The following is a 20,731-nucleotide window of genomic DNA, read 5'->3' as shown; positions in this document are numbered from 1 at the left end:
CTGCAGTATAGATTAGGTAAGTAGGTAGGCACTGCAGTATAGATTAGGTAGGTAGGTAGGTGCTGCAGTACAGCTACCGTAGGTAGGTGCTGCAGTATAGATTATGTAGGTAGGTAGGCACTGCAGTATAGATTAGGTAGGTAGGTAGGTAGGTGCTGCAGTACAGCTACCGTAGGTAGGTGCTGCAGTATAGATTAGGTAGGTAGGTGCTGCAGTATAGATTAGGTAGGTAGGTAGGCACTACAGTATAGATTAGGTAGGTAGGTAGGTGCTGCAGTACAGCTACCGTAGGTAGGTGCTGCAGTATAGATTAGGTAGGTAGGTGCTGCAGTATAGATTAGGTAGGTAGGTAGGCACTACAGTATAGATTAGGTAGGTAGGTAGGTGCTGCAGTACAGCTACCGTAGGTAGGTGCTGCAGTATAGATTAGGCAGGTAGGTAGGTAGGTGCTGCAGTACAGCTACCGTAGGTAGGTGCTGCAGTATAGATTAGGTAGGTAGGTAGGTGCTGTAGTATAGATTAGGTAGGTAGGTGCTGCAGTATAGATTAGGTAGGTAGGTGCTGCAGTATAGATTAGGTAAGTAGGTAGGCACTGCAGTATAGATTAGGTAGGTAGGTAGGTGCTGCAGTACAGCTACCGTAGGTAGGTGCTGCAGTATAGATTATGTAGGTAGGTAGGCACTGCAGTATAGATTAGGTAGGTAGGTAGGTAGGTGCTGCAGTACAGCTACCGTAGGTAGTTGCTGCAGTATAGATTATGGAACAGTGAGAGAAGAAAGCAGAAACTGCTGGCACTGCAGAAATCACTGCACATCCAAGGAGGGGGAGGAGGGGGAGGAGGGGGCACTGCACAGCCCCAGACGGAGATGTATACGGAGTGTGTCCTCAGCGTGCTCAGGCCCAAGTTACAACATGGCTGGAAGGAGGAGAGGAAAGCGCCGGCACTGCTGTCATACACTTTATTGAGACAATAATAAAATCCATGCAGGAAAATTCTTCCAGACAAAAATGGAAAAGACACATACCGTGGGTGGATGTAACAGGTGCGGTGGGTGCGGTGGGTGGGGTGCCTGACGGCCGTTTCGCGCAATATGCGCTTCTACGGAGGAGCCTCCGTAGAAGCGCATATTGCGCGAAACGGCCGTCAGGCACCCCACCCACCGCACCCACCGCACCTGTTACATCCACCCACGGTATGTGTCTTTTCCATTTTTGTCTGGAAGAATTTTCCTGCATGGATTTTATTATTGTCTCAATAAAGTGTATGACAGCAGTGCCGGCGCTTTCCTCTCCTCCTTCCAGCAGTATAGATTATGTAGGTAGGTAGGCACTGCAGTATAGATTAGGTAGGTAGGTAGGTAGGTGCTGCAGTACAGCTACCGTAGGTAGGTGCTGCAGTATAGATTAGGCAGGTAGGTAGGTAGGTGCTGCAGTACAGCTACCGTAGGTAGGTGCTGCAGTATAGATTAGGTAGATAGGTAGGTGCTGCAGTATAGATTAGGTAGGTAGGTGCTGCAGTATAGATTAGGTAAGTAGGTAGGCACTGCAGTACAGATTAGGTAGGTAGGTAGGTAGGTAGGTGCTGCAGTACAGCTACCGTAGGTAGGTGCTGCAGTATAGATTATGTAGGTAGGTAGGCACTGCAGTATAGATTAGGTAGGTAGGTAGGTGCTGCAGTACAGCTACCGTAGGTAGGTGCTGCAGTATAGATTAGGCAGGAAGGTAGGTAGGTAGGTGCTGCAGTACAGCTACCGTAGGTAGGTGCTGCAGTGTAGATTAGGCAGGTAGGTAGGTAGGTAGGTGCTGCAGTACAGCTACCGTAGGTAGGTGCTGCAGTATAGATTAGGTAGGTAGGTTGGTGCTGCAGTATAGATTAGGCAGGTAGGTAGGTAGGTGCTGCAGTATAGATTAGGTAGGTAGGTAGGTAGGTGCTGCAGTACAGCTACCGTAGGTAGGTGCTGCAGTATAGATTAGGTAGGTGCTGCAGTATAGATTAGGTAGGTAGGTGCTGCAGTATAGATTAGGTAGGTAGGTAGGCACTGCAGTATAGATTAGGTAGGTAGGTAGGTAGGTAGGTAGGTGCTGCAGTACAGCTACCGTAGGTAGGTGCTGCAGTATAGATTAGGTAGGTAGGTAGGTGCTGCAGTACAGCTACCATAGGTAGGTGCTGCAGTATAGATTAGGTAGGTAGGTAGGTGCTGTAGTATAGATTAGGTAGGTAGGTGCTGCAGTATAGATTAGGTAGGTAGGTGCTGCAGTATAGATTAGGTAAGTAGGTAGGCACTGCAGTATAGATTAGGTAGGTAGGTAGGTGCTGCAGTACAGCTACCGTAGGTAGGTGCTGCAGTATAGATTATGTAGGTAGGTAGGCACTGCAGTATAGATTAGGTAGGTAGGTAGGTAGGTGCTGCAGTACAGCTACCGTAGGTAGTTGCTGCAGTATAGATTATGTAGGTAGGTAGGCACTGCAGTATAGATTAGGTAGGTAGGTAGGTAGGTGCTGCAGTACAGCTACCGTAGGTAGGTGCTGCAGTACAGCTACCGTAGGTAGGTGCTGCAGTATAGATTAGGTAGGTAGGTAGGTGCTGTAGTATAGATTAGGTAGGTAGGTGCTGCAGTATAGATTAGGTAGGTAGGTGCTGCAGTATAGATTAGGTAAGTAGGTAGGCACTGCAGTATAGATTAGGTAGGTAGGTAGGTGCTGCAGTACAGCTACCGTAGGTAGGTGCTGCAGTATAGATTATGTAGGTAGGTAGGCACTGCAATATAGATTAGGTAGGTAGGTAGGTAGGTGCTGCAGTACAGCTACCGTAGGTAGTTGCTGCAGTATAGATTATGTAGTTAGGTAGGCACTGCAGTATAGATTAGGTAGGTAGGTAGGTAGGTGCTGCAGTACAGATTAGGTAGGTAGGTAGGTAGGTAGGTGCTGCAGTACAGCTACCGTAGGTAGGTGCTGCAGTATAGATTATGTAGGTAGGTAGGCACTGCAGTATAGATTAGGTAGGTAGGTAGGTGCTGCAGTACAGCTACCGTAGGTAGGTGCTGCAGTATAGATTAGGCAGGAAGGTAGGTAGGTAGGTGCTGCAGTACAGCTACCGTAGGTAGGTGCTGCAGTGTAGATTAGGCAGGTAGGTAGGTAGGTAGGTGCTGCAGTACAGCTACCGTAGGTAGGTGCTGCAGTATAGATTAGGTAGGTAGGTAGGTGCTGCAGTATAGATTAGGCAGGTAGGTAGGTAGGTGCTGCAGTATAGATTAGGTAGGTAGGTAGGTAGGTGCTGCAGTACAGCTACCGTAGGTAGGTGCTGCAGTATAGATTAGGTAGGTGCTGCAGTATAGATTAGGTAGGTAGGTGCTGCAGTATAGATTAGGTAGGTAGGTAGGCACTGCAGTATAGATTAGGTAGGTAGGTAGGTAGGTAGGTGCTGCAGTACAGCTACCGTAGGTAGGTGCTGCAGTATAGATTAGGTAGGTAGGTAGGTGCTGCAGTACAGCTACCGTAGGTAGGTGCTGCAGTATAGATTAGGTAGGTAGGTAGGTGCTGTAGTATAGATTAGGTAGGTAGGTGCTGCAGTATAGATTAGGTAGGTAGGTGCTGCAGTATAGATTAGGTAAGTAGGTAGGCACTGCAGTATAGATTAGGTAGGTAGGTAGGTGCTGCAGTACAGCTACCGTAGGTAGGTGCTGCAGTATAGATTATGTAGGTAGGTAGGCACTGCAGTATAGATTAGGTAGGTAGGTAGGTAGGTGCTGCAGTACAGCTACCGTAGGTAGTTGCTGCAGTATAGATTATGTAGGTAGGTAGGCACTGCAGTATAGATTAGGTAGGTAGGTAGGTAGGTGCTGCAGTACAGCTACCGTAGGTAGGTGCTGCAGTATAGATTAGGCAGGTAGGTAGGTAGGTAGGTGCTGCAGTACAGCTACCGTAGGTAGGTGCTGCAGTATAGATTAGGTAGGTGCTGCAGTATAGATTAGGTAGATAGGTAGGTGCTGCAGTATAGATTAGGTAGGTAGGTGCTGCAGTATAGATTAGGTAAGTAGGTAGGCACTGCAGTACAGATTAGGTAGGTAGGTAGGTAGGTAGGTGCTGCAGTACAGCTACCGTAGGTAGGTGCTGCAGTATAGATTATGTAGGTAGGTAGGCACTGCAGTATAGATTAGGTAGGTAGGTAGGTAGGTGCTGCAGTACAGCTACCGTAGGTAGTTGCTGCAGTATAGATTATGTAGGTAGGTAGGCACTGCAGTATAGATTAGGTAGGTAGGTAGGTGCTGCAGTACAGCTACCGTAGGTAGGTGCTGCAGTATAGATTAGGCAGGAAGGTAGGTAGGTAGGTGCTGCAGTACAGCTACCGTAGGTAGGTGCTGCAGTGTAGATTAGGCAGGTAGGTAGGTAGGTAGGTGCTGCAGTACAGCTACCGTAGGTAGGTGCTGCAGTATAGATTAGGTAGGTAGGTAGGTGCTGCAGTATAGATTAGGCAGGTAGGTAGGTAGGTGCTGCAGTATAGATTAGGTAGGTAGGTAGGTAGGTGCTGCAGTACAGCTACCGTAGGTAGGTGCTGCAGTATAGATTAGGTAGGTGCTGCAGTATAGATTAGGTAGGTAGGTGCTGCAGTATAGATTAGGTAGGTAGGTAGGCACTGCTGTATAGATTAGGTAGGTGCTGCAGTATAGATTAGGTAGGTAGGTAGGTAGGTGCTGCAGTACAGCTACCGTAGGTAGGTGCTGCAGTATAGATTAGGTAGGTGCTGCAGTATAGATTAGGTAGGTAGGTGCTGCAGTATAGATTAGGTAGGTAGGTAGGCACTGCTGTATAGATTAGGTAGGTGCTGCAGTATAGATTAGGTAGGTAGGTGCTGCAGTATAGATTAGGTAGGTAGGTAGGCACTGCAGTATAGATTAGGTAGGTAGGTAGGTAGGTAGGTAGGTGCTGCAGTACAGCTACCGTAGGTAGGTGCTGCAGTATAGATTAGGCAGGTAGGTAGGTGCTGCAGTACAGCTACCGTAGGTAGGTGCTGCAGTATAGATTAGGCAGGTAGGTAGGTGCTGCAGTACAGCTACCGTAGGTAGGTAGGGTTGCCACCCAGCCGGTATTCGGGCGGCAGGGCCGTTTTTTTCATTAGAAAGCCGGTGCCGGAATTTTTTTTTTACCGGCAGTGCATTTGCTGGAAAAAACAAGACAAGACACAGAAGATTAATATCAAAACCTCCCCAACTTGCTGCCAGCCAATGAGAGTGCTTCCACTAGCCGGGCTGGCCCGCCCCTCTCCTGTGCCTACACTAGCTGATAGCGTAGCGTGTCCGAGGTGTAGCAGCTAGAGATGGGAAGTTCGGATCTTTTCAATGATCCGGATGATTCGAATCGGATCATTGAAGAGATCCGGATCTTTGATCCGAATCTCGGATCATTTTACTACCGAAGCATTAGGGGGGTGAAATGACTAGCAGGACAGAGAAGGGGAGGGGGTGGACACACAGAGAAGGGGAGAAGATGGACAGAGGGCAGGGAGTGGACAGACAAGGGAGGAGGGACGAGCAGAGAGCAGAAATGTTTGCACACAATACCCACATGCTGCAATCATATGCTTTACATATATTTCACCTATATGCTCATCTGTGTACTTTGCATGCAAACCTCGCACAGTGAAAGAAAGCATTCCCAGAAGATAAGTGCAGCTGTGTAGGAGGATCATATTGCGCTGCAATCACAGTGCCTGCAAAGTTACTGAGCTGTGCTGAGCTGTGCCAAAAGCTTCCAATGTGTTCACTGTGCACAACTACGGAACAGACAGCCTATAATCAGCAGCACGTTATAGCCAGTATGCGTGCTCTACACATATCTGGCAGTGGCACCCATGTCCAAGGGCGTAGGGCCCGTGGTCGCAGCGGACGCCTTGGCGACCGGGCCCGGCTCCTGAGGAGGCGGGGGAGGGGCCCAGGGGGGCCCATCTCCGTTTGGAGGGCCATGCGGCCCGTGCGCGCTGGTAGGGGGGAGCCGCAGCCGCGGGGAGGGCAGCCCGACCTCTCCCTCCCTTCCTCTCCCCGGGGCCCCCCCCTCAGATGCAGAGTGAGCGGCTCACGGAAGCGCTGTAGGCAGAACTCACCTCCCTGCGTTCCACTCGCCGCTGATCTCCTCTCTGGCTGGCTCTGCATAGATGCTGTTACACACGCAGCTTCCGGCTAAACAGGAAGCTGCGTGTGTAAGCATCTATGCAGAGCCAGCCAGAGAGGAGATCAGCGGCGATTGGAACCAGGGACGGAGGTGAGTTCTGCCTACAGCGCTTCCGTGAGCCGCTCACTCTGCATCTGAGGGGGGGGCCCCGGGGAGAGGAAGGGAGGGAGAGGTCGGGCTGCCCTCCCCGCGCCCCCCCCCTCCATTATGGGGACGGGGCACCTACCTACCTGCCCTATCCTGGGGGGCAGCTACCTAATCTATCCTGGGGGGGCAGCTACCTAATCTATCCTGGGGGGGCAGCTACCTAATCTATCCTGGGGGGGCAGCTACCTAATCTATCCTGGGGGGCACCTACCTAATCTAACCTATACTGGGGGGCACCTACCTAATCTATCCTGGGGGCAGCTACCTAATCTATCCTGGGGGGCACCTACCTAATCTAACCTATACTGGGGGGCACCTACCTAATCTATCCTGGGGGGCACCTACCTAATCTATCCTGGGGGGGCAGCTACCTAATCTATCCTGGGGGGGCAGCTACCTAATCTATCCTGGGGGGCACCTACCTAATCTAACCTATACTGGGGGGCACCTACCTAATCTATCCTGGGGGCAGCTACCTAATCCTGGGGGGCAGCTACCTAATCTAACCTAATCCTGGGGGGCACCTACCTAATCTATCCTGGGGGCAGCTACCTAATCTATCCTGGGGGGCATCTACCTAATCCTGGGGGGTAGCTACCTAATCTATCCTGGGGGCAGCTACCTAATCTATCCTGGGGGGCAGCTACCTAATCTAACCTAATCCTGGGGGGCACCTACCTAATCTATCCTGGGGGCAGCTACCTAATCTATCCTGGGGGGCATCTACCTAATCCTGGGGGGTAGCTACCTAATCTATCCTGGGGGCAGCTACCTAATCTATCCTGGGGGGCAGCTACCTAATCTATCCTGGGGGGCAGCTACCTAATCTATCCTGGGGGGCAGCTACCTACTCTAACCTATCCTGGGGGGCAGCTACCTACTCTAACCTATCCTGGGGGGCAGCTACCTACTCTAACCTATCCCGGGGGGCAGCTACCTACTCTAACCTATTCTGGGGGGCAGCTACCTAATCTATCCTGGGGGGCAGCTACCTAATCTATCCTGGGGGGAAGCTACCTAATCTATCCTGGGGGGCAGCTACCTAATCTAACCTATACTGGGGGGCACCTACCTAATCTATCCTGGGGGCAGCTACCTAATCTATCCTGGGGGGCAGCTACCTAATCTAACCTATACTGGGGGGCACCTACCTAATCTAACCTATACTGGGGGGCACCAACCTAATCTAATTTATACTGGGGGCACCTACCTATCTAACCTATACTGGGGGCACTTACTTATCTAACCTGTATTGGGGGCACCTAGCTAGCCTATACAGGTGGCAACTAAACTGGCTACCTATATTGGAGGCACCTACCTAACTAACCTATACTGGGGGCACCTACCTATCTAACCTACGCTGGGGGCAACTATTCTGGCTACCTATATTAGAGGCACCCACCTAGCTAACCTGTACTGGGGGCACCTATCTATCTAACTTATACTAGCGGCGCCTGCCTATCTCACCTATACCGGGGGCAACTATACTGGCTTACCTATGCCTGACTACCTATACTGGGGGTACCTATAGCTGGCCATAGGGATTTTGATATGTGTGTGCATCCGTCGGGTGTTGCCGGGGGAGGGGGGCTGTTGTTGCCGGGGGGGGCCACATCCAGATTCCGCATCGGGGCCCAGAGGTTTGTAGCTACGCCACTGCCCATGTCCCCTCTCTCTCATCTACCTGTCTCCCTGCAAGGCTGCCTCCCCTCCAACAGAGCGATCCATCTCTGCTCTGCTTCCAGGACCCCGCTGCCTGCTGAGAGGGGGCATGTCGCTCCTGGCCCCGCCCCTTTTGCGATCCGAATCACTCATTTTGATGATTCGGATGATTCGACTCACAAAATAGATTCGGATCAAAGATCCGAATCGTTCATGATCCGGTCAACACTAGTAGCAGCCAGGAAGTGCAATCTACAGAGCAAGCAGAGACATCTGTCTGCAGTCCTCCTGCTCCTCTGCAGTCTCCTGGAACTGTGAAGTCCTGCAGAGCGTCGCACAGGTTCTGCATAATTACATTCCATGTTTTTCTTGGTCGGCTCACTTGTGGCCGGTTTACTGACAGTCTGTCACAGTTCTCTGAATTTTACTATAGAGAGTGAGAGACAGTATATTCCGCTGTACCAGGACAGGCTAGCTGTAGTAAAAATGCCTGAGAGACCAGGAGGTGTTAGTGACAGCATGAAACTTTTGTGAAGGAGGCTTTCCCTACAGATATGCAAATTAGCACTGCAATCAAATGGGGCTTTGGAGCTTGTAAATTGGCTGAAAAGCAGGAGCCCTGCAGCTACTTCAACCAATTCTTTTTTTCTGAATGGTAGCTATAGACGATTACAGACATTGACATCTGTAAGGTGCCATGTCCATTTCCGATCGGGCATGTCACCGGTGCTGCTGCGTAGCCGAATCACTATAGTTATGCCATGCACGGTTATAGGGAGTCAATTGCATGCTATGGAGAACTGCTGCACTGCTGTCCGGATTGGGAAGTGTTTCGGACAGCAAGCTATTGTTTGAATAGGCAGCGTTTTCCCATCTGAACATTCAGTCTTAGTGGAAACAGTCTTTTTGCTTTTACAGCATAAGGGCTCGTTCACATCATAGGCGCTTTGGTGCGCATTTGGCAGCACATATTATGTGCAACACGCAGGAACAGCAGAAGTGCATAGACAGCACTTCTGCGCTATGCTGCGCCGTACAGCAGTGTGATGCGCTATTGCACTGCTGCATGCATTTTTCAGGACTCACAGTGCTGATCCCTTCACAGTGCTGATCCCATTCACTGTAATGAATGAGATCAGCAGCACGCAAATGGCGTGCAATCATATGCATTGCGTCCCAAAAGCACGGCCATTCTGCATCAATGATGTGAATGAGTCCTTAAGCTGTGTTCCCACCTGCTGCCGCATCACGTGCAGTCAGCAGGAGGGGACAGTGTAATATCCTCTCCAATGGTCCGCTTTGATCTGGCTATAGCCCAGGGCAGATAGGCTCCCCCACAGGTGCAGAATCCTCCAGGACACCGGAGCGCGATGAGAGGTGCAGGTACACCCGAGATCCGCATGCACAGAAGCCCGTGACTGCCCAGCAGAACAGATATAGCGCCAGAATGGAGGGGCCAAAGAGGACGGCGAGGGAGGCCATGTGCTCATGGGGCTGGAGGAAGCCCCAGGTAAGTATAAATAGGGTCTAGTGAACCATCTCAGGTTCACTTTAAAGAACAACTGAAGTGAGAGGGATACGGAGGCTGCCATATTTATTTCCTTTTAAGCAATACTGGTTGCCTGGCAGTCCTGCTGATCCTCTGCCTCTAATACTTTTCGATATAGACGTTATTGGCGTTAAGACGCTACTGCAGCCAAGCAGACCAGCAGTACTAGAACAAACTTAAAGCCTGCACACAAGACTTCTTAAAGTATCTGCATTAGCAGCATACAGAGCAAGCAGAGGCACACGGCATGTTTCGGGCATAGCTCTTCCTCACCTGAGAAAACATATTGGCTATCATTCATAGAAGTGCTGTCGGTAAATGAAATCCATGCGGGGAAACACCACTGTCGGTATTTCAGCCGTCTGGGTGGTTATTCATAAAAATACTGCCTGTTGCGATAGGAGTGCGGAGATATCTCGCTGTAGGCTGGCGTTAGGCTGTCAGTAGGCATGCGGAAACAGGAGAAGCTGGCCGAGTCCCTCCATGCGGTGCTCTCTCTGCTGCTGATGTGTGGGAGGTCTGTCCCATTCACTTGCATGTACTGCGCATGCTTATCGCTACATCCAGGGGAGCGGTAATCCCCGTCCGCATACCGCTTGCGTTAGTTTTTATGAATTGATATTTTCGCATAGAATCACCGCCGAATTCGGTGATTTATCGCTCTGCTCGGAAAAGTCCGCTTCGCATGCGGAAACAGCCTTTATGAATACACATTTTGCTTGGTGGTCGGTAAAGCCAGCTGTTTTTAGCATTTCCGCATGCGGGAACGCTTTATCAATGATAGCCATTGTATTCCTCTCCTTGCTCTGTATGCTGCTAATACAGATATTTTAAGAAGCCTTTTGTGTTCAGTCTCTAGTTTTGTTCTAGTACAAGTACATGGTGTTGCAGGAGTGATGTACCTGCAGGGGGCTTGCACTGGCTTCCAGGTCTAGAGTTACAGACCTGTAAAGGTGGTGAAGTGTGGTTGTTCCAGTAAAGCAGACCAGCAGTGCTGCCTGGCAACTGGTATTGGTTAAAAGGTAATGAATATGGCAGTCTCCATATCCTTCTCACTACAGGTGACCGTTAAGGTTAATAGCTATGTGTGGTATTCCCTGCTACAGCAGGGGAATAACTTTATAACCAAGGGCTCCTTATCAAACTAATCTTAAGGCCTGTACACACACCAGATGAAACTTGTCCAAGGAGGAGGATAACAACCACCTCTGGTAAAAAGCGTGCACAGCAGCGCCCAATGCCCCATGACTGCTTGGCCAGCGAACTATTTTGGCGGATCACATTGGCAAGCGACAGCAGAAAGCATTGTTCTCCCTACTTAATACCCCTGCTGCACGACGTAACTCCTGCATTGCCCCCCAACATAGAACAGAATTTGTTGTTTCCTTCCAAGCAAGCGACATGTCTGCACAGCCTTTGCCCTGCAATGTCGCTCGAGGAATTGGGTCCCAATAGCCGTTGAGTGACACTGAGCAAATGAACGGGACCTTTACAGCCTTCTTAGCTTGTAAGACTCCATCTTGAATGGTTCTGAAAGTACCCCTGAACCAGGGTAAAATCTATTGAAGGATGCCCATTGTGGGCTAGATTACCTTCACAGAAGTGTCTTGGCACTGCTCGTTATCCTCAGGGTTACCCCCATTAATCCACCAACCCCCAGCTATTCTAAACTGCCAGGCGTGGGTTTTGATCAGCACAATAAGACAATGCTTGTGAATGAGCACTTGCTTTCTCTGTGTTTGCACCATCTGGAACTTACACCAGCGCAGTTCTGATCCGCGCTCCATCGCTAGGCGGAGCCTCCTGGATTTCATATTTGACCGGAGGATTCCGTCAAATATGAAGGGGTATGGGGGACCCCAAGGACAATGAGCAGGACCAGGACACTTCTACAAGGGTAATCAACCCACAATGAGCTTCATTTTTCTTTGTCCTCAGTTCAGGGGTTCTTTAAATTAAGGAAAGACCTTTTTAAGGTAAAATAATCTTCTGAAATATGTCACTGCTATAAAAGCCACTTACTGAAACAGCACCCGACTGACTGCAATAAGTAAATATTATTGTGATGATTCACTGCATTTCTCCCTGGAGCAAAATTGCAGGACTGAGGCTGTACAAATGGATCACTAGCCTGTAGGCTAGCAATGCGTTTTGTTGCTATGCAAGAGGTCCAGATCAAAACGAAGAACGTCGGGACAAACCACTCCCACTTTTAGACCACACCCCCAGACCACGCCCACAAGCCGGGATTTCCCCCCCAAAAAGGTGGCAACCCTATCTGTGAGTGTCTCATGTACACTATGGCAGCAGCATTAGGCAAACAGATCCATTCAGCTCAGTGACAGGCAGTGTGTGCTGCATGTTAGCAGAATCATACCTGCATGTTCTGCTCTGGACACTTCTCCCCCTTCCTCGCAGTGCCTCTCCCCAATTCCCCCATATAGCTACCTGTCTTCCAACTCCTAGATTCTTGAATTCCCCGTGTTGCTCTGCAGTGTTCAGCCCCGCCCCCCAGAGTCACAGAGGAGGGGAGGGGAGGGGCGCTCTCCTCTGTACACGCAGCCAGGAGAGACTGGGGATTCACAGCTTAAATACAGCGAAGGGTGGTGGGCGGCAAGCCAGGCACAACACAGACCTGCTCCTTGCGCCCCACCCACTCTGCAGTGAGCTCCGCCCAGAGGCTCCAGCCTCTTGAGCCTATGTGTCGGCCCGGTCCTGTACACGTGTATCAGATGCAGGGCCGGATTTGTACTTTCCAGAGCCCTAGGCCTGCAGTCACCAAGCGCCCCCCCTCCCCCCCCAAAAAAAATTGTCCAACACTCTGACTAGCGATCATTGGTTTCAATGGACTCATCTCAGTTGTGCTGCTCTGCCCCCCATTCAACAAATAATTCCTGTAATTTGCGCTACGGCCCGAATGTGCACAGCAGCCGATAGTGTTCTGGGCATGCATACTTGAGAAATGACACTGATGTATGACCGGTACTTGTCAAGAATGCATAACACTGTACCGGCCATAGGCAGGAGCGAGAAATTACAGGGAGCGCGAGTGGCCAGAGCATGCGCTGCTTCTTTGTCCTCTGTACGACTGGCTGCAGTCAGAGCCACAGACAGGTGACAGGGAGTGCGAGTGGCCAGAGCATGTGCATGTGCTGCTTCTTTGTCCTCTGTGCGACTGGCTGCACAACAGAAGGAAATGGCAGCGCTTCCAAACAGACGCTGCACCTGAATTGACTACCTGCACAAGTATGCAGAGCTCAAATAACGGGCAGGTTACACACCTTGCATTCAAAACAGGTACAGTAAAGGGGGGCGTTAGCTTCAGCATAAGTTGTGCACAAATTATCCCTAATAGACTCTCCAACGGCGGTGACGTGCCCCATAGGAGAGAAACTAACCACTAATCTAGCAGTGAAACATATAAAAAAGTGAAGCATGTTCAAACAATGAAAATTGTCCAAAAAAAAAAAAAAAAAAAAGGTTAAAACCTCAAACTAATGTAACAGTGAAACATATTCAACAGTGAAACATATCCAACAGTGAGCCCTAGCTAGTCTAAAATTAAAATCATAATCCTTACCTGGTGCAGCTAGCCATAAATGGTATACACATTTGTTCAGAAGACAGCAAGCAATGGGCAGCGCGCACAGGCTGCAAGTGAAGTGAAAGCTCCAGAGATATGCCCAGCCCCTTGGGGCTAAATACACACCTTGAATACAAATCAGATGCAAATTATGTGCTAACACTAATCTAAATTCTAAAATTTGAATGCAAGCTGACACCCCTGGAGGCAGCTAGCCTGAAGTATACTTAAGTTTTGTACAACAGAAGGAAATGGCAGCGCTTCCAAACAGACGCTGCACCTGAATTGACTACCTGCACAGGTATGCAGAGCTCAAATAACGGGCAGTCAGAGCCACATACAGGTGACAGGGAGCGCGAGTGGCCAGAGCATGCGCTGCTTCTTTGTCCTCTGTGCGACTAGCTGCAGTCAGAGCCACATACAGGTGACAGGGAGCGCGAGTGGCCAGAGCATGCGCTGCTTCTTTGTCCTCTGTGCGACTGGCTGCAGTCAGAGCCACATACAGGTGACAGGGAGCGCGAGTGGCCAGAGCATGCGCTGCTTCTTTGTCCTCTGTGCGACTGGCTGCAGTCAGAGCCACAAATAGGTGACAGGGAGTGCGAGTGGCCAGAGCATGCGCTGCTTCTTTGTCCTCTGTGCGACTAGCTGCAGTCAGAGCCACATACAGGTGACAGGGAGCGCGAGTGGCCAGAGCATGCGCTGCTTCTTTGTCCTCTGTGCGACTGGCTGCAGTCAGAGCCACATACAGGTGACAGGGAGCGCGAGTGGCCAGAGCATGCGCTGCTTCTTTGTCCTCTGTGCGACTAGCTGCAGTCAGAGCCACATACAGGTGACAGGGAGCACGAGTGGCCAGAGCATGCGCTGCTTCTTTGTCCTCTGTGCGACTGGCTGCAGTCAGAGCCACATACAGGTGACAGGGAGCGCGAGTGGCCAGAGCATGCGCTGCTTCTTTGTCCTCTGTGCGACTGGCTGCAGTCAGAGCCACATACAGGTGACAGGGAGCGCGAGTGGCCAGAGCATGCGCTGCTTCTTTGTCCTCTGTGCGACTGGCTGCAGTCAGAGCCACACACAGGTGACAGGGAGCGCGAGTGGCCAGAGCATGCGCTGCTTCTTTGTCCTCTGTGTGACTGGCTGCAGTCAGAGCCACAGACAGGTGACAGGGAGTGCGAGTGGCCAGAGCATGTGCTGCTTCTTTGTCCTCTGTGCGACTGGCTGCAGTCAGAGCCACAAACAGGTGGCAGGGCAGTGCGAGTGGCCAGAGCATGCACTGCTTCTTTGTCCTCTGTGCGACTGGCTGCAGTCAGAGCCACATACAGGTGACAGGGAGTGCGAGTGGCCAGAGCATGTGCTGCTTCTTTGTCCTCTGTGCGACTGGCTGCAGTCAGAGCCACATACAGGTGACAGGGAGTGCGAGTGGCCAGAGCATGTGCTGCTTCTTTGTCCTCTGTGTGACTGGCTGCAGTCGGAGCCACAGACAGGTAGCAGGGAGCGCGAGTGGCCAGAGCATGCACTGCTTCTTTGTCCTCTGTGCGACTGGCTGCAGTCAGAGCCACATACAGGTGACAGGGAGTGCGAGTGGCCAGAGCATGTGCTGCTTCTTTGTCCTCTGTGCGACTGGCTGCAGTCAGAGCCACAAACAGGTGGCAGGGCAGTGCGAGTGGCCAGAGCATGCACTGCTTCTTTGTCCTCTGTGAGACTGGCTGCAGTCAGAGCCACATACAGGTGACAGGGAGCGCGAGTGGCCAGAGCATGTGCTGCTTCTTTGTCCTCTGTGCGACTGGCTGCAGTCAGAGCCACACACAGGTGACAGGGAGTCAGGGCCGGCGCTACCATTAAGGCAAAGTAGGCAGCTGCCCCAGGGCCCCAGAGCTTGTAGGGGCCCCCAGTGGCTACAAGAGGAAAAAAAATTTTCAAATCGGCCTTATAGTTTTTGAGAAAATCGATTTTAAAGTTTCAAAGGAAAAAAAACACATTTAAAAACCTGCTGACTTTAATGGTTAATAGCAAATCCACCTTAAATGCTAGAAACCCTAAATTTGCAGGATATGTTAAGGAGATCATTAGGAATAAGAGGAAAAAACAATTTTTCAAAAAGACCTTATAGTTTTTGAGGAAATCGATTTTAAAATTTAGAAGGAAAAAAGTATAGTTTTAAATGCGGTAAATGTAACTTTTAGTAGCAAACCTAACGGTAGTGTAATTTTACATGCATCAAACGAAAGTGCAATAAATTTCCTGACGGGGTTTCCAGGGGGTCTATACGCAGCCGCAGCGCTTTGGCCAGGGATCGCTATACAGCCGCAATATGGCTGTATGAAGATCCCTGGCATTTTTTCCTATTTTCCCAATTTTTTTTTATGTTTAGAGTGTGGGAATTTTTTTTTTTTAAATTATGTGGGGTCCCTTCTCCTGAAACTTTTTAACCCCTTGTCCCCCATGCAGGCTGGGATAGCCAGAATGTGGAGCTCTGACCGATTGGGACTTCACACCCTGACTATACCAGCTGCAAAAAAGGTCCCCTAATGCCAATTTTTGTTCCGGGGTATATGTTGGGGGGGGGGGGGGGGGCAGGTTTTTTTTGCCCTGGGGCCCCATTGTTGCTTAAACCGGCCCTGCAGGGAGTGCGAGGCCAGAGCATGTGCTGCTTCTTTGTCCTCTGTGCGACTGGCTGCAGTCAGAGCCACAAATAGGTGACAGGGAGTGCGAGTGGCCAGAGCATGCGCTGCTTCTTTGTCCTCTGTGCGACTGGCTGCAGTCAGAGCCACAAACAGGTGACAGGGAGTGCGAGTGGCCAGAGCATGCGCTGTTTCTTTGTCCTCTGTGCGACTGGCTGCAGTCAGAGCCACAAACAGGTGACAGGGAGCGTGAGTGGCCAGAGCATGCGCTGCTTCTTTGTCCTCTGTGCGACTGGCTGCAGTCAGAGCCACAAACAGGTGGCAGGGCAGTGCGAGTGGCCAGAGCATGCGCTGCTTCTTTGTCCTCTGTGCAACTGGCTGCAGTCAGAGCCACAAACAGGTGGCAGGGAGCGCGAGTGGCCAGAGCATGCGCTGCTTCTTTGTCCTCTGTGCGACTGGCTGCAGTCAGAGCCACAAACAGGTGGCAGGGCAGTGCAATGGAGAGAAGCCCATCCAAAACAGAGAACAGGTAAGTAGCAAACATCCTGTCAGGACCCACTTTGGATGTTCTGTTGTAATTAGAGTGGACCTGAACTCAGAACTTCCTCTCTGCTCTAAAAGATACGCAACAACATAACCTTTAAATAAAAACATTTCTTTGTTACATCTGATACAAATCCTGCAATAAATCTGCAGTGTGTCTACTTCCTGCTTTTATGGAAGCAGACATATTTTTAACATCCTGTGCTTTCAAATGAGCCTAGCTGTTTTGGCAGTCAGGTGACACAGTGTAGAGATTAAATTACAACTTGTGACACAGAGGAGGGGGAATTAGACAGGCTCTTAAAATACATACAGGGTACATTTATGTGTTTTCCTTCTGTCCTGTGCAAGAGTTCAGCTCCACTTTAAAGCATCTGAATGACATTTATTTATATTTGCTGTAAAATCTATGCATCTCTTTTGAATGCTGAATGTACATATGGTGGTGTGCTCTAACATATTGACAGTATACGGGAACAAAGTCTGAAGAAGGCTTATTTAAATTGCCTTTAAAACATTTTTTAGGGTAAATGAGGCATGTAACATCATGTTTTTTTAATGATGTGGGGACTTAAAATCCCTCCCTCTTTCTCTCTCTCGCAGATGGGAAATCCGAGTTTGCTCGGACAGTGCTATTCAGATTTTAAAAAATATCCGAATTGCTATTCAAAGTTCGGATAGTGGAAAAAGTTCAGATTATCTGGGTAGTTCGGATACCCAAATATTGGATGAACACCACTGCTCAGGTGTCATTTAAAATGACAATTTCGCAATGAAAGGGAAGAAAACAGCATTTTTTAGATTTTAGGAGCTGGAGCACAGAAAATGAGTCAGGAAAGAGTTAACTAAGGAACAGAAGAGACCACTGCTAGCTAGGAAAAAAAAAGTCTTAACAACAGTCATAAATTAGAATTAGATAAATTAACATCTGCTGAGGTCAGTGTCAAAGCTGTTAAAAGAGGTGAAGAAACTGCAGAGCTCTCTGATGTTTGGGAATGCCTGCATTAAAACTCAGCGGAACTTAGTTCTATCTGCTTTGTAATGTAAATCTCTAGTATTTCTCACATCGATCTGTAAGTCTATCATACAAAGAAAGGAATGGATTATCAGATGACCGTTATGATTGATCCTGATTGTTTTAACACATCAGGAAGTGAGAGAGAGATGCAGGGATTGGGGAACTGTGGAATTCAGCTATTAGTGCAGAGCAGGGTGCTGGATGGCTGCGCTGCGGGACCAGAAGAGATGATTTACTTTGACATATGACCTCTTCTCTCTCCAAGTCATGCCGCCCTTCTTATCTTATCTAATTTTATCGCCCTAGGCCGTGGCCTTTCTGGCCTTTCCAGAAATCCGGCCCTGATCAGATGTCTATTGTATTGCAAAGATAAAGCAGAAGCAGAGTCAGGGACAGGCCGAGGTTGGTAACAAGAATCAGATGGCTGTGGTACAAAGGGACTAGACAGAGGCGAGGTCAGAAAACAGGCAGAAAGTCAGTACACAGATAATCATATAATGAGAACAATACTCTATAACACCACAAGGTTATTACGAGAAATTACAAATTACAACTATCAATAGTACCCATACCTTCCTAACATTTTAAAAATAGAAATCGGGACACAGGCCACACCCCTAACCACACCCTAAACACACACCCTAACCACACCCCCAAGTCACGCCTACCATAAAGTTTTTTTGAAGATTTTTTTTTTTTAATATTGATGCCCTTCTATTTTTTAATAAATATATCCCTCATATACCCTGCCCGTGGGTAGGGCTAACTGTACTGTAGTTATACCAGCTAATGTAGTTACATAAAAAAAATATGAAGTAAATGCACATAATGACAGACAGCGTTTCCCCAGTAAATGCACATAATGAGAGCCAGCTTTTCACCAGTAACTGCACATAATAAGAGACAGCTTTTCACCACTAAATGCACATAATAAGAGACAGCTTTTCACCACTAAATGCACATAATAAGAGACAGCTTTTCACCAGTAAATGCACATAATGACAAACAGCCAGTTGTCCCCAGTATATGTAGCCAGGGATATATGTAGCCAGTATATGTAGCCAGAGGTATATGTCCCCAGAATATGTAGTCAGGGGTATATGTGCTCAGTATATGTAGCCAGGGGTATATGTAGCCAGGGGTATATGTCTCAGTATATGTAGCCAGGGTGTATAGATGCCCAGTATATGTAGCCAGAGGTATATGTCCAGTATATGTAGCCAGGGGGTATAGGTGCCCAGTATATGTAGCCAGGGGGTATAGGTGCCCAGTATATGTAGCCAGGGGGTATAGGTGCCCAGTATATGTAGCCAGGGGTATAGGTGCCCAGTATATGTAGCCAGGGTGTATAGGTGCCCAGTATATGTAGCCAGGTTGTATAGGTGCCCGGTATATGTAGCCAGGGTGTATAGGTGCCCGGTATATGTAGCCAGGGTGTATAGGTGCCCAGTATATGTAGCCAGGGTCTATAGGTGCCCAGTATATGTAGCCAGTGTGTATAGGTGCCCAGTATATGTAGCCAGGGTGTATAGGTGCCCAGTATATGTAGCCAGGGGTATAGGTGCCTAGTATATGTAGCCAGGGGGTATAGGTGCCCAGTATATGTAGCCAGGGGGTATAGGTGCCCAGTATATGTAGCCAGGGGGTATAGGTGCCCAGTATATGTAGCCAGGGGTATAGGTGCCCAGTATATGTAGCCAGGGTGTATAGGTGCCCAGTATATGTAGCCAGGGTGTATAGGTGCCCGGTATATGTAGCCAGGGTGTATAGGTGCCCGGTATATGTAGCCAGGGTGTATAGGTGCCCAGTATATGTAGCCAAGGGTATAGGTGCCCAGTATATGTAGCCAGGGTGTATAGGTGCCCAGTATATGTAGCCAGGGTGTATAGGTGCCCAGTATATGTAGCCAGGGAGTATAGGTGCCCAGTATATGTAGCCAGGGTGTATAGGTGCCCAGTATATGTAGCCAGGGTGTATAGGTGCCCGGTATATGTAGCCAGGGTGTATAGGTACCCAGTATATGTAGCCAGGGTATATAGGTGCCTAGTATATGTAGCCAGGGTGTATAGGTGCCCAGTATATGTAGCCAGGGGTATAGGTGCCCAGTATATGTAGCCAGGGGTATAGGTGCCCAGTATATGTAGCCAGGGTGTATAGGTGCCCAGTATATGTAGCCAGGGTGTATAGGTGCCCAGTATATGTAGCCAGGGGTATAGGTGCCCAGTATATGTAGCCAGGGTGTATAGGTGCTCAGTATATGTAGCCAGGGGTATAGGTGCCTAGTATATGTAGCCAGGGGTATAGGTGCCCAGTATATGTAGCCAGGGTATATAGGTGCCCAGTATATGTAGCCAGGGTATATAGGTGCCCAGTATATGTAGCCAGGGTGTATAGGTGCCCAGTATATGTAGCCAGGGGTATAGGTGCCCAGTATATGTAGCCAGGGGTATAGGTGCCCAGTATATGTAGCCAGGGTGTATAGGTGCCCAGTATATGTAGCCAGGGTGTATAGGTGCCCAGTATATGTAGCCAGGGGTATAGGTGCCCAGTATATGTAGCCAGGGTGTATAGGTGCCCAGTATATGTAGCCAGGGTGTATAGGTGCCCAGTATATGTAGCCAGGGTGTATAGGTGCCCAGTATATGTAGCCAGGGGTATAGGTGCCCAGTATATGTAGCCAGGGTGTATAGGTGCCCAGTATATGTAGCCAGGGGTATAGGTGCCCAGTATATGTAGCCAGGGTGCATAGGTGCCCAGTATATGTTGGCTGGTGTATATGTGCCCAGAATAGGTAGCCAGGTGTCCCACCCCCCCCAGGAGGGGAGCAGCGCAGAGAAGAGGGAGAGCGGTGGAGAAGAGGGGCCATGTCCCCCCCCCCTTCCCTCACCTTACGGTGCTCTCCCTTCCTCACTGTCCCCTCCAGAACGAAGTGCAGTGGCTGGCAGAGGGGCGGAACTTACCTTCCGTGTCTCCTCCGTCTGATTTAGTTGCCGGCGTGGGATGATTTGCCACTACTTTGGTCTGATCCAGACCAGAGCAGCGGCTGCGGCACCAGAACTTCCAGCCGGCGCTTGGAGCGAGATGGAAGGTAAGTCCCGCCCGCTGCCAAACGCCGCCGCATAGTATCGGAGGAGAGAGCGAGGGAGGGAGAGCACCCTAAGGTGAGATAAGGGGGGGAGATGGCCCCCTTCTCCGCCGCTGCTCACCGCTCTCCCTCCACTGCGCTGCTCTCCTCCTGCTACGGGCGGCTGTCAACACTGACAGCAGCCCGGGACCTGGGGGGCTCATACCGGGATAGCGGGAGAGACCCCCCACCCCAAATCGGGAGAATCCCGATGAAAACGGGACGGTTGGGGACTATGATAGTACCACAGGCATGTAGCTAGAACCAGTGAACTGATTAGTATCAAGGCCAGTGAGCAACTAAACTCACTGGCCTTAAGTACAG

This window comes from Hyperolius riggenbachi, chromosome 2 (genome assembly GCF_040937935.1).
Source record: "Hyperolius riggenbachi isolate aHypRig1 chromosome 2, aHypRig1.pri, whole genome shotgun sequence".
NCBI classification, from domain to species: Eukaryota; Metazoa; Chordata; class Amphibia; order Anura; family Hyperoliidae; genus Hyperolius; species Hyperolius riggenbachi.
This window is presented reverse-complemented; position numbering follows the sequence as displayed.